This window comes from Pinus tabuliformis, chromosome 5_1 (assembly GCF_031772625.1).
Source record: "Pinus tabuliformis cultivar Carrire ecotype Pingquan chromosome 5_1, CPIR1, whole genome shotgun sequence".
Classification (NCBI taxonomy): Eukaryota; Viridiplantae; Streptophyta; class Pinopsida; order Pinales; family Pinaceae; genus Pinus; species Pinus tabuliformis.
The window spans coordinates 188,129,880-188,144,083 of NC_142305.1; positions in this window are offsets into that span (position 1 = coordinate 188,129,880).

Genomic DNA, 14,204 nt, shown 5'->3' on the forward strand with positions numbered 1-14,204 from the left:
TCATTATCGTGTCTTCCACCTTTGTCGGTTTATTCATTCATTGCCCATTTAATTGAGTTTGCATTGTATTACCACCGTGGGAGGATTATGATAACCTTTACACCCATCGTATTACCACATTGCCAATAGTATTAATTTTTTTATGCGCCATGATAGGTTCAATACATAAATCATTTTGATTTGGTTTATTTGATTATTTCTCATAATGCACCTATTCCATATGTATTGCAATATATGTCTTTAATTTTAAACTGACCATCTTAGGTGATGTTTAAAATTAACTCCATAATACTAATGTTTTATATGGTTGTGCAACTTTTGACTTATTAAATCCTCACTTTGATCCCTTTTTCTTTATGGAAAAATACTTAGGGTCATTAAAGTTATGAAGTGAATATGAAATATATTAAGGGAATGTAGAATATAAGGGCTTATGGAATATTTAAAGTTATGGAATATGAAATATATGAATGGAATGTAGAATATAAATGTAGGATTAGGTCTAGGATAAATGTACAATATAAATGTAGGATGTACATAGGATTAGGTATAAGATAATGGGTATAGGATGAGGGTAACGTAATGAATATGAAACATGCATTCAAGTATTAACTTAATTTTAACAAGCTCTAAAAATTTCTAAAAAATCGAATTTGCAAGAGCAAAATTTTGTACTCACAATACTTGTACTTCCTTGACAATATGGGATGATGTCCTCTAATCAAATGTCTTAGATAGATTGAAATATAGAATTTATTTATGCCTTCTGTTCTAGCATCCTTCATTGATTCTGGTCCATTGATTGTCAATGTCATTCAGGTCCCTCTACAATTGGTTCATAATAACTCAGGTCCCCTTTGTCATGTACATTTTTATGCAATATATACATGTTTTTTCTAACATTTCAGGTCCCTCTGCAATTGATTTCAAAAATATTTCAGGTCCCAACTGCTAACAATACAAGTTCCGTCGTCAATTCATATGCACAACTAAGTTTATTTTTGCGAACCTTCCTGCCTTGCTAATGGGAAGACTTCTCGCCAAGTCTTGTTTATTCCGGAGGATGATTCTTGCAAACTCAAATTGAAGAAATGGTAAAACAAAATAGAGAATTCATATTGGCCAAGCAAGTTGGTTTTCCTATATGAATTCGAGTTTGTATTGTGCCACTTTCGTGGATTTTCACAACCAAACTCCTTTATTATTTTTGATATATATATATATTTATTTATTTATTTATTTATTTTTTCCTTTTCTGGATGGAGATGGGGTGTAATGGAGTAGGTAAGTATGAAAATCTTATGAAAATAGGTTATATTGAAGTCATGATTTAGTACTAAATGGATAGATAATAAGTCTAGACTTCAACATGCATGGTCGCGGAGCTTAACATACAATATGGATTATGGATGAAATCATGAACAATATGGCTTATGAAAGGCTTCTTTGGAGATTTATGTGACTTGACATGGTGCATAACTTGACTGCTTCTTCTAATGATTAGCTTCATGTCTTTTTGCCTTGATCTCGATCATGTTATAGGGTTTGTTGGTGTTGTTAGTCAATGACTAAAGACAAGCTTCAAGAATTTGAGTTTCATTGGATGAACTCAACATTATGTGAATTTTCACTTTGCTTTGTCTTGACATTTTTATTCATATTCTGGGATATGAATTTGAAATTGACTTTGAAAAGTACTTCATCCATGGAGTTCACTCTTTCATTCTTCCTATGACCTGCAAAAACATAACACTTGCCTGCAATACAAAATTAGATGATGGAGGAAGAGAGGTATACAGTCTCTCTTCTTCAAATAAACATGTAAATCATTACAAGAATTTCTTAGAAAACAAGTCCAAATATGATATACAAACAAAATGCATTTATTTACCCCTTGAGGAATGGTGGCCAGCCCAGACCTCGTAGTGGTATTTTGTTTACAAAATATTCATGTTATATATGATTAGAGTGATTCTAAAGCCAAGTTGAAGTGATTTCATATGGATATCTCCTATATAAAAAAGTTTTCAAAATGATCTAAAATGATATGGTACAAATTATAAGGAGTGCCATGTTTAATAGTGCTGCTTGTTAATTTGTTTAATTAGACCAATATTCACTATTTGAAGTGTAACTTCTTCGATAAAGATCAGATGAATGTGATTCCACTTGGAAATTAAAGTAGATTCATTTTAGCTTTCCAGTTGACATAGTTTTTAAAAATTCTTAGGCTTGATATCACAAAATTGGTGATGAACAGACCTAGGAGGCAGAGTTTTACTATATTGTTTTGAAGACACACAGTCACTAAATGTGGCATAACCTTTTCATTTCACCTCCAAATGGGATGATTCAAATTGTGTATTAAACTAGACTTGAGTATATATCTCCCATATAAGCAGGTTTTGAAGAGAAGATGATTTGGTATGTCAAATATGCCAATGAACAGACAAGACCTAGAATTGTCACCATGCATATTTTTCGACAAGCAGTTAGTATTTCAAGAATAACGTTTTCATATGAGACCTGATTGAAGTGATTCAAATTGATTTAGAAGCTATATTTTAAGGGTTATCTTACCTGTGAATTTCAGATAGAAATGTTTCCATTAGACACCTCAAATATAGGCTATACTAACTCTGTCCTCAGCATTTCACTTGAGACCTAGTTTTGATTTTGATCACGTTTTTATTTGTGATATAAATTGAAAACTTCAAAATGGATTCCAAAACTAGATTTCAAGAGATATGTAAAAAGAAACCATGATTTCAAAATGATCATATATTGTTATCCAAAATAGGCTTGTTCTTATTGCATGTTGCCATGTAGTCCTTTCAAATGAATATTGAACAATGATTTGAAAAAATAGTTTGAAACTAATTTATTATGGAAGTCTTATTGTGAATTAATTTGAATTGTTTATTTATTCTATTCTATCCTATTCTATTTTAAAAAAATAATTCATTCTATCAAGTATAAGAGAATTTCCAGTGCATCCATTTTCGTAACAAGATCATAAGTAAACTCATATCCAAATTTGAAAAATATACTTTAATGAAATTTTGGACATGAAAATTTATTTCATCATAAAGGTTTGATGAGAAAGAATGTTGAAGAATGGAGTAGTGTTGTAACCTATTCTTTAACATCATTTTTTAGATCTTGTCGTTGAAAATGGATTTTGTAGTTATTCTATTTTTTATTTTTATTTTTTTGTTAGGGGTTTTGTTTTGGGAATCTACTTTTAGAATCTCCATTTCTAAGCATAAAGAAATGTATACTAACTAAACTTTTAGTGTTTTTGTTTATTTTATATTTGAATTTGCTAATAATTTCCTCCTTGACAATGGCGCCAAAATTTTGGGCTAATTTATTGACTAAATTAACACAAGTATTTAATTATCAATCCGGGTTTGTAAAACTTGGGGGCAAGTCCACTATATATGGTTATCAGATGTAGCCAAGCTTAGAAGATAAAATTTGAAGAGTTAAGGAAGTACATATTACAAATATAAACCTATTTTAACAATTTCTAATTCACTTATGTAATATGTGAGGGATGAGGCTCCTAACTTAGGAGAACCAGGTTGTCCTTCTCTGCAATACTACTTTCATGAAGAGAAATCTAAAAGAACTAATTAACAATGGTTTATGATGCAAAAGATGTAAAATAAGAGGCTCCTAACTAAGGAAGACTAAATTGTCCTTCTTCACAATTCTACTCTATCATAATCACCATTGCTTCAAACGAGGAATTCATAAATAATTTCGAATAAGAAAAGGAGAATGAAAATCAGTTTTAGTTCAAGATCAAATAGAAGGAGAATTTAACTTAAATTCTTGTGTGTCCCTTGATATGTAGATTAGAATTAGACCAATATCCATTCAACAATCATCACACATTAATTCAAATAAGAAATCTGAAACAAAACAACTAAACAAATCTAAAGCAACTAATTCATGAAATTAAGCTAGTTTAACAATGAAGCGTACTTAGCTTAAAGTGGGGGCCCTCCACCCTTGCCTTGCACACTTGAGGCTTCTATCAAATGATGAAACTTCAGTCGCTCATCCACACTAATGACCAACAAAATAAAGGTAGAACAAGTTCTTCTAATTAATCTCCAATACTCAAATGTCTCAGCATAAAGTCATATATAAAAATTACATTCCATAATCCTTCAAAGTCATGGCTTAAATAGAAGTTTATGAAACAAACTGATCTAAATTCTCTCTAACAATTATACCTATTCATATGCATCTATCTAAGTCAAATTCATTCAATCCATCCCAAGAAATATGGACAATCCCATGAAAAAGGTATCTTGATTTATACATTCATTTTTATTCACTTGTGTACTATTTTTAATTTATAACTTACACATATATTTGTTTATTTTATAAAAGATGAGGAAGGATGATAATGGAGCACCAGATAGTTTCAAAACCTTTCTTGAAAAAATAAAGATCGAAAGACTAAGGAAGCAACGTATTAAGAATGTTCAACTTGATCAAATTCCTAATCATTTCACTTGGAATGGGCTAGACACTATTCAATATCAAGTAATACAAGGAAACTGTGAAGACATTGATAAACTCATACCTAAAAGGTATTATGCCCTAGTCATTGCAGATATTCCCCATGGTTTCAATATTCCAAACATTGACTATGATAGTGAACCTTATACTTATCAAGCTCTTAGTAAAGTGGTTGTGGGATTTGTAGAAGTCACATCATCACCATTATGGAGATGTGTGACATTTCATTCAGACACACAATTGGCAATGATCTTTTCAAGCTTCAAGGAGAAAACAAATTCAAAGATGCAACTTACATGGTAAGACGTTTAAAATGTATATTTGATTAATGTTGAAAAATATATTTATGTACAAGTTAATTGAACTTTTACTATTTCATGTTATAGGAAAAAGTCAAATCTTCTTAACAGTGAAGATCAACAATTTATAAATGATTGTGAGTTTATTCATATTGATAGTTGGGCAAAAGATGATAGCCATATGTCTATGATTTTTAATTGGGTAGATGGGAAGAGTCATAGCCAAATACTGACTTATGATGTTGTTGTAAACTAACATATGAAGACAAATAAGCAGAAGGAGAAATAGTTAAAATTTATCAAAAACCACAATTATTGATTAACTATCTTATAGACATATGTTCAAATGAAGGAGATTGGGTTCTAGATTTATTTTCTAGCTTAGGTAAGTTTTATTATATGGAATTGAATTTCAATATGTTGTTTTTTAATTAATATGTCGTTGTACTAATTTAGTTCATTATTTCTTTTGTGCTTGATAATTAGGTACGACACTAGCATGTTGCCTTCGAAAAGGAAAAAATTGCATTGCAATTGAAAAATATCGAGCATAGTGCAATTTCATTCCGCAAAAATTAATTCTCTTCAATTTATTACAGATGCAATCCAAGAAATTGGGTTGAAGAAAGGGGAATTTAGTGAATCACGTGTGGCAAAAAAGGCAAAGGAACCCCAACCACCATTACATGGAATGTTTGGAAAGACATACATTGGGAGATTCACAGACATCAAAAATCCATTAGAAGAGGAAAATGAGCAAAAGGAAGCAGAAAATATTGTGGAAGAAGACAATGATGAAACTCTAGACGATGAAGAGTTTGGATTACGTGACATTGTTTTAAGTTACGCTTGGAAATCAAGCTTTGCAATGTTTTGACTTTGGCATTTTATGAGAAGAATAAACACTCAATTAGGGTTGTTATGCATTCAATATTTGTAATATGTGATTTTTGCATTGATTTTTAAGTTAATCATCATTTTTTGAAAAGAAAAGTGATTATTATTATTATTTTGACATGAAATTCATAAAAAAAAACTATTATTTAACCATTTTTAGTTAAAATTTTCATATAAAAATTGTGATTTTGACAAGCAAAAAATTATCAAAACGTGTAGTTTTTTAGTTATATTTATGTTAAAAATGGTTATTTTTATGTCCATTGTTAAAAAATATTGTTTTTAGAAACAATTATTTCATGTGGATTGAAAAATTAATTAAGGATGTATAAATATGTAGAATATCGAAAATTCAAAATATCGACCTTCTAATTTAAAAATGCAAAACAATAAAAATCTCACTACAAAAAAAATAAAATTAAAATAAAAAACAAGAAAATATGAAGAAAATTATCACTTCAAAAATTATCAAATTTACAAATAATTATTTACATTTTATACATTAGAAAATTTAAAGTCAAAAAACAGGTCTTTTAAAAAAAAGATCTGATGCAAAATACCCACTTTTTCAAATCAGCATGAAAATCACTACCATTCTAAAACGTAATGTACATAAAAAAAAATTAAAGTGCCAAAAACTATGCTCTAAAAAAACATGTGTGTTCTGCATCACCCCTTTTCAAAATCAGGTCACTTTTTTGCTATCTCTAAAAAACGGGTAACAACATCACTTTCCGTTTCAAAGTTTACATTGATATGTGGATGAGGTGAGATATTTAATGGGGTTGGCAGGCTATCATAGGAGGTTCATCTTGAACTTCTCACAGATTTCTTATCTTATTACATCATTGAAGAGGAAGGTAAGAAGTTTGAATGGACATAGGAGTGTGAGGCTAGGCTTGAGTAGCTTAAGTAGATTGTGACACATGCACCAGTGTTAAATATTGCATATCTAACAAAGAGTTTGTAGTATGTAGAGATTCTTGCAAGAGAGGACTTGATGGAGTCCTTATACACGAAGGATAGGTAGTGTGCTATGAGTCACAAAAACTAAATGAACATGAGTAGAACTATTTGACACATGATCTTGAGCTAGCAGCAATCATACATGCATTGAAGATGTGGAACCATTATCTTCTTGTTAGGAGGTTTTTATTGATGAGCAATCATAGTGGGTGGAGATACTTGTTTAACCATCTGAATCTGAACGTTAAGCAAGCTAGATGTTTGGCCATGATCAGTGAGTTTGATGTTGAGATTAGATACATCAAAGGAAAGGAGAACAAGGTGGCAGATGCTCTTAGCAGGTAGATACAGGTAAGTCATATAGGAGTTATGAGTTCCTATGGAATAAGATCTACACGATAGGATTTGTAGGCAGGTCAACAGGATGTCAATTATATGGAGATTGCGCATAGGTTGCGACAGAGTATAGGTACAGGTACAGGTAGTAGTAGAGGCATAGGTATAGGTACAGGTGCACAAGATGTGGACTACTGTCTCATGAAGATGGATTGTGTTGGCTTGTTGGGGCTTGACCCAGGTTCAAAGGTGATTTATCCAAACAAATCCTGGTACTACTGGCCCTTTCGGCAATAGTTCGTGGAGGGCAGACTGAGGTCTCATCCTAAGTAGTATGGGAGTGTGCTAGAATCATTTTTCTGCACTTTCGAGATGTCTGAAGAGTTCAAGTGGTCCACGGTTCAACTTTGTGCACATGTTGTTATGCGCACTTACCCATTTCTCGCAGCCTGAGGTGCTACCTTCGCGCAGCCGTACTCGGGGGCCGAATAGTGTTATTACCCAAGTCCTTACTAGTAATACAATATTAGTTGATTAACTTAGATTATGTGTATGCTTTTAGTTATACTTAACAATATTCACAATTCATACAAGTGCGCGCAACAAAGAAATAATATATTCGCAAATGATATCAAACATGTAATAACTCACAACAAATACACATTATTGGTAACAAAAACATTTCTTTATTAATCTCTTCGCTGATTACATACTCAACTCCACCCATCACACTTAGCTACAGGGGTCCGCGCACTCATTTACCGACTCTACTAGGCCTCTGTGCACTAAGTTGCAAAGCCTTCTCCTACTCTATGACCCAAGACACACTTCGCATTGCGACTTAATCTCTAAGACCTTTCATGCTCATCCTTTATTAAATTTCTTTATCACTTAGAGCCTCGCTCTATTTATACAATCCCATGGTCTGCGAACCACGGGTAGGCCAACATTACGTTCAAAACTTAGGGCGGACATCCCTATGACTCTAACATACATTTCATGCTCCACGTCCATAATTCGTGGAGTCTTTACAACCATATCAACTGAAAACTTGGGCTTTGAGCCCCAAAACATGAACTGGGGGGATTCCATGATCAACGGGCCCCCAACACAAACATCATGACTCGCCCTCAAGTCACTCTGTCGGCATGATGATCTTGGAGTGAAGTCCCTCCAACTATCTTCGAATGGTGCTGGCGTCCACAACTCACTAAGTTGCTGCTTACGAAACCTACTACAACCGTTCTTTTGAGACCTCTGTGTCTGGTGTGCTTCCATGCATCTGCGCATGCATCTCTTGTATGTGCACAATATTTCCTTCAATATTCACCATGATCAAGAAGGCCTTGTCAATTCATGGCTCAATGCGTGCTTTTAGAACTGCCTCCTTCTGGCATGCCTCGTCCACATGCTCTTTTAATTCCTTGGCTTGCTTCATCCTCACAAGCCGCTGAGTGAGGACTACTATCTGCGTAGTTCCTCTGACACTGTCGTATTGTTGTTGGAGTTCATGTGCCTCTATCTCCAAGCACTAGATGTTGGGATCCTCCTACAAATTTGTGAGGACCTCAAGTGCTTGTTCCAACATGTCGGTACAGTCATGCACTACACCTCCAATTTCTTCCATCCCTGCTGCAATAACACTAGCACATTGTTCTCGATTTCTGGGGGAGTGGAAGCTTGCACCTATAATCGAAGCTCGATAATCTGGAGATTCAGCTCTAGTTGAAGCTTTGTCATCTCTTCCCTGGCCTCACAGACTCTGGTTTCCAAGTTGTGAATCTTCACATCTACCGGTAGATCTTTTGGGATGACCAGCTCTGGGAAATGTCAGCGAGCGTCATCAACCACCTATGCCAAATGTTGATTTTGCAACACCAATTCATCACGCAGCGAGATGAGATGTTCCATATTTATCTTTTGTTTGCTAAGAACTTGAATCACATGGCTCTGCCTGACACACAACTCTGCCATTATCCCATCTCGTAGCTGATACAACGTTTCTCGTGGAAGGGCAGCCAAATTAAGGCCAAGGCCTTTCAACATGTTGATCGAAAACTTATCAATTACATTCACTGCAATGAGGGCCCCTTCTAGTAATGCTACCATGTTTTCCATCCATGCGTGCAACATCTACTCTACTGCTAAGGGTCCAGCTGTGAGGTGGGTAGAAAGAGTACCCACCTAAGGTGGCTGCATTTATAACTCTTACAGTTGCACCCTGAGGGCCCCGAACACAATCTGGTGCTCCTGCATAAAATCCCAGAGCACTTCACATGTGACATCACAGAACATCTCACCAATGTCATGGAGATAACCTTTGGTTAAGGTGATCAGGTCAATGGCCAACTTCGAGGCCTTGGCCTTCTTCCCTGGTCATGCTTTCTCTACAATGCATGGGAACTTTAACTGTTTGGATGTGGCCCCTGGGTTCGTGCTCCCTTCTGTTGTTTCTGTTTCCTCTACCTCCTGCCCTTGGAAGGATGTTACATGGCCCTTGTCTACATGCGCTGTTGTTGCCTCTGTTTCGTGTGCTACTACTTCTGCTTCTGTGGCCTTCTTCTACTCTGTGGCTTTCAGTGCCGCTTCTCGCGCTGCCCTTACCTCAGCTGCTGCTTTTTCCTTTTGCATCCTCTCTACCAATTGAGTGATGCACAGCTTGGCATTGTCCTTTCTCTTTTGTGCTATTTCCTTCTCTAGTTCTACCAGATCTGGGGCACGCCATTCAGGAGGCGATGTCTCCAAGACTATAAAAATTGCATAGTCAGTGGCTACAAAAGGTAGCTTCATCCACTGTTTCATCAGATCCTTTCACGCCTTGATATAAATGTTGTGCATATTAGCTTTGAAGTCTGCAAAACTCTGCAGACTATTGTACACCGTGGGTGACAGGCGCAGCTTCTGGTTGATCCACATCCAGATGTTCATGTCCATGAGCACCCAAAAGATTTTGGTGTCACAGATCTATTTTGCGTCCTTTGTGGCCTAGACTGAAAAGTACTTTGTGGCCTCTGGTAATTCTCTGTCAATGTTGGGGAATTGATTGTCCTCCGCTAGTTCTCCCACTATGAGCAATATGGATAATAGCAACCACGAATAGTGGAAGGTCTTACCCTACTCCTGGGCTTCGTGACAGTTCTTCAAAAATTCTTCACAGAGGAATTCAGACCAGTTGAACTAGACCCCCTCCACACATTGTTTGACTAGTGCGATCATTTACGCTGGTACCTCATCAGGATGACACTTCCTCATAACTTTGTTGGCCAAGGTTTGGGTGGCTACGTGGACCCCTTTGTCCTTGATGTTGGAGATGACATAGCCCCTCTTCTTCTTTTCCAACTTATGTTTGTCTTCATGGCTTCTGCAAGGTCCAAATCGCTATGGTCGTGGGGTCCTTTCCTTTGCAGGGGAGCTGAGAGATGCGGTCAATTAGGTACGCCGTGATGGGGATTGGCTCATCCAGCCATAGGTACCCATCATGCAATAGGAAGAGCAGCTGCCTAATGATGAAAATGGTGATTGTTGCATGATGGAAATGTGGTACCAAAAGTAAGTTCAACAACCTGACCTTTTCCACACCATGCAGCCACTTCTGCAGCTCGAGCATTGTCACCACCCCCACAGTGTTGTTCCTCATCAGATTTCAAGTCTCCAGATGAGGTAACTTCTCATGGTCAGTGAGGTCCTAATCTTCAAACTTCATGGCTGGCATGTGGCCCAGGTGCATGCCTTCAAATACGATGTCGTCTGGACGATAGGGGTCTCGAGCGAAATCGTGGTTTCATCCAGATCCACCATTTGAGTCTATGTAGCGTCGTTGTTGGTTACCTCTTTAATTCTCAAACCATCCTTAGTGGTCATCATCGTATCTAGGCTGTATTCTACCACCCGCAAACTTAGGGGCTCAATTATAGCTCGGCTCTCAATGCTCAGTGATCTGCTCAGATGCCCAACTCTCAAATGACCAAGTGTTTTTCGTTGGCCAGCCATTTGTGTTTTATAGCGCCTTTTGAATTTGAATTTGACCATTCCCCCCAATTTCAAGCCATTAATGCTTTCTTGGTGACAGATTTTCCCAAATCTTGCCCATAAGTTGCATCTTAAATGCTTGCCGCCCGCTCCATTTGGCCTCAAATCACACATCCCATTGTGAATAGTGACCTTAATGGTCACTTACCAGCCAACTTGTGTGGTAGCATAGCCCTCCGTGCGCGGTCACAAACCTTGTGACGTTATGTTTCTGTGTGCAACTCCCAGGCATAATAGTTTATAGTCTCGTGCTCCCTTTTAGCTGCCTGGAGCACTGAGACTATTCTTCCTATAGCTTGTCAGGTTGTAGCACCACCCATGCATGGTTCCATCCTGTCCTTTTTCTTGGTTTGCAGAAGCATCATACCTTCTATTGTCGAGTCCTACATCGTGCACTTCACCATTTGTAATGCGCTGCCCTGGTCACTACGCTTGGCGATATGCAGTCCAAGCCAAGGAAAAAGACTAACCAGCTTATGCCAATAGTCTTTCAACTTGTTAGTATGACTGTATGCATCTTGCCTTAACATCCTCGATTTTTCGACGAGAAATGCTTCCTTTATTTCGTCTTCCAGCTTCTTGATTTTCGCATTCATCAAAGCACTTTTCTCCCTTAGCCATACCCGATCTTTTTCAAGTTCACAGAGTCCAAGGTTTCCCTGTTGGATTTCTTCCTCGAGTCTTATGGGTTCTGTTTCTCCTGGCTGTGTGATTTCTTTGTTTTGGGCTTCACGGACCATCGTATCTACGGGTTCTACTATGCGCGAACTCGGCTTTGCATTCTCCACAGAGATTACGACCCCTGCTTCATACTTTAGCTTTAGAAGTGCTCTCGTGGTCATGGTTTTGCACATGGTCCTATACGCCCATAGAATCGTTGGTACGCGTAGGTTCCAGTCAGAGCATCTCACATGGTGGACCTTGTTCAGCACTTCTCACACCTTGTCAAAGGCTTCCCTATGTATGATTTTTGGCATGCTAGGTCTTATCATACTTCATTGTTTACACACATGTCTTGCCTTCTTCTACTTGTTGTTCCTATTTCTTGTCATGAGAGTGGTGTGAATTCATGTGGGATGTGTACCATATGCCTGTACACATCTAGAAATGTGGGTGTGCAGGTTGTTTCATCCATCATGCCTGGCTTCCATCCACATCTAAGGCCTCCCAAATCATAGGCACATCATCTTTCTTCATTCACATCAGTCAACGAAACTCTGTTGGTGCGTACCCCACCACCTTGCAAGCGTAGTGCGCAGTGCCCATTTCAGAGCATTGAAATGCTATTGTTATGGTACTTCTTTTTCAAATTTATTCAGGAAATCATCTACCACCATTAGTACGTCATACATAGGCAAATCCCTCGCCTCTATTACTACACAGCGTAGTGACCTTACCATCATCTTGCAATTTAGCGTGGTTACCTCGTGTAACCGGTTCTGCCATCATTTATTTCTTCGTATGAATCCAAAGTGCAGGAGCTTTTACACTCCCACGAGATCCTCCAATCCACTGTTGGATTCACCCAATCCTGCTCCCACGTGGTTATCTTGTAGATACAGTCTAGATCATCCTCCCTAGCATCATCGCTCACTGATTCTATGTAGCATGATCCTTTTGCAGGGTCTAGAGTTACCACTACGCATAGTCACTTTTTCTCAAAAATCATCTTGCACTTCTTCAGATTTATCACCCCATTCATATCAGTGGCCCAGTCTATTTCCAGTAGCATGAGATAGGGATTGTTGTCATCAACAATCTCTATCACTTCAAAATCTTCAAGCACGGTCACACCTTCAATGTCCACCATTACTCCCTACAATCTTTCCATGGGTAGGATATTTTGCTGGTTCGCCATTTGCAATTGAAGAGGAGACAGTTGTAATGCGAGCCTGCCCATGTGCTCCCATGTCTTCTTTGGCAATACATTTGCATCCAATCCTAGATCCAGAATTACTTGATCCATTTCATACTCCCTGATTTTCCTAGTTAATCGCATTTCCCTTCCTGTTAACAATGTGTGCTTCCTGAGCTTCTAGACTACGTGCGATTCTCCTCTCCCAATGCACCTAGTAAGAAGTTCTTGTAGTCCCTTCACAGCTTTTTTGTCATGCAATAGCTTCATGCATGTCTCCAGAAAGGTAGTGAGCATTAAGGGATCCATCTTTGGTTCTAGTTGATCCTTACTACCTGAAGTGGAGGCCTCTATAAAGCTCTTCTTAGCTTCCATGAATGTCTCCTTCGCGTGGTCCAAATCAAATTTAGGCTCCTTTGTAGGAGCCTTGTGAACCCACGCACTTTCTTTAGGCTGCTTGCGCTTGTCATCTCCTGTCATGATACCACTTCAAAGCACGATGTTTACATTCGGGTCCTCTTCGCGTGGCTTAGATCTCATCATTTGTAGGTTCTGAGTCGGGGGAGGCTAGAGTATTCCTTTATTGCGTAACATCACTTTCATTGTAGGACAATCCTCTGTCTCATGATCGAACTGATTACAATATAAACATGATGCACTCGTCAGATTTGTACAATCACGGGCATAATGCCCTAGTCCTCTGCAATTGTAACAAATCAACTGTCTATGACCCCTTCCTAGTCCCATTCCACCTCAACCTTGTCTACACCACTGAAATCTGGTGCATGCCATCCCTGCATTTTGATCAAGGGCTCACATTTCAGTCTGCACCCTATAGGTAGGAGTCTAATCCATCATCAGTTCATAACTTCTATAGGTGCGCTCATCATGGCCTACTGACCTACAAAAGTTGCAGAACAATTGTTGGGATGTCTGGGTATACTTCTGTAATAGATGACAATTATTTGTAGCATGTTTTCCTCCTATCTGAGAAATCGCGCACCATAATGTAGGTGCCATGCTTAGCCCTTCTTATGCCTTTGGTATCAATGGCATCAGCCCACCTCCCGCCAAGTAGTTCACGAAGATTGCACAATGGTCCTTGTCATGTCCTTGTCCCTTGCACTTTATGCACCATACCTCCTTGCGCACCTCTGGGCAAGTTGTCCTAATTTATTTTAAGCTTTGCATTTCCAGACACGATTTTTCAGTTCCACGTGGATTTGTTGGACTCCGAAGCTCGAATCTTGTATTGGGGTCTCGTGTAGCCTCATTGCAATCTC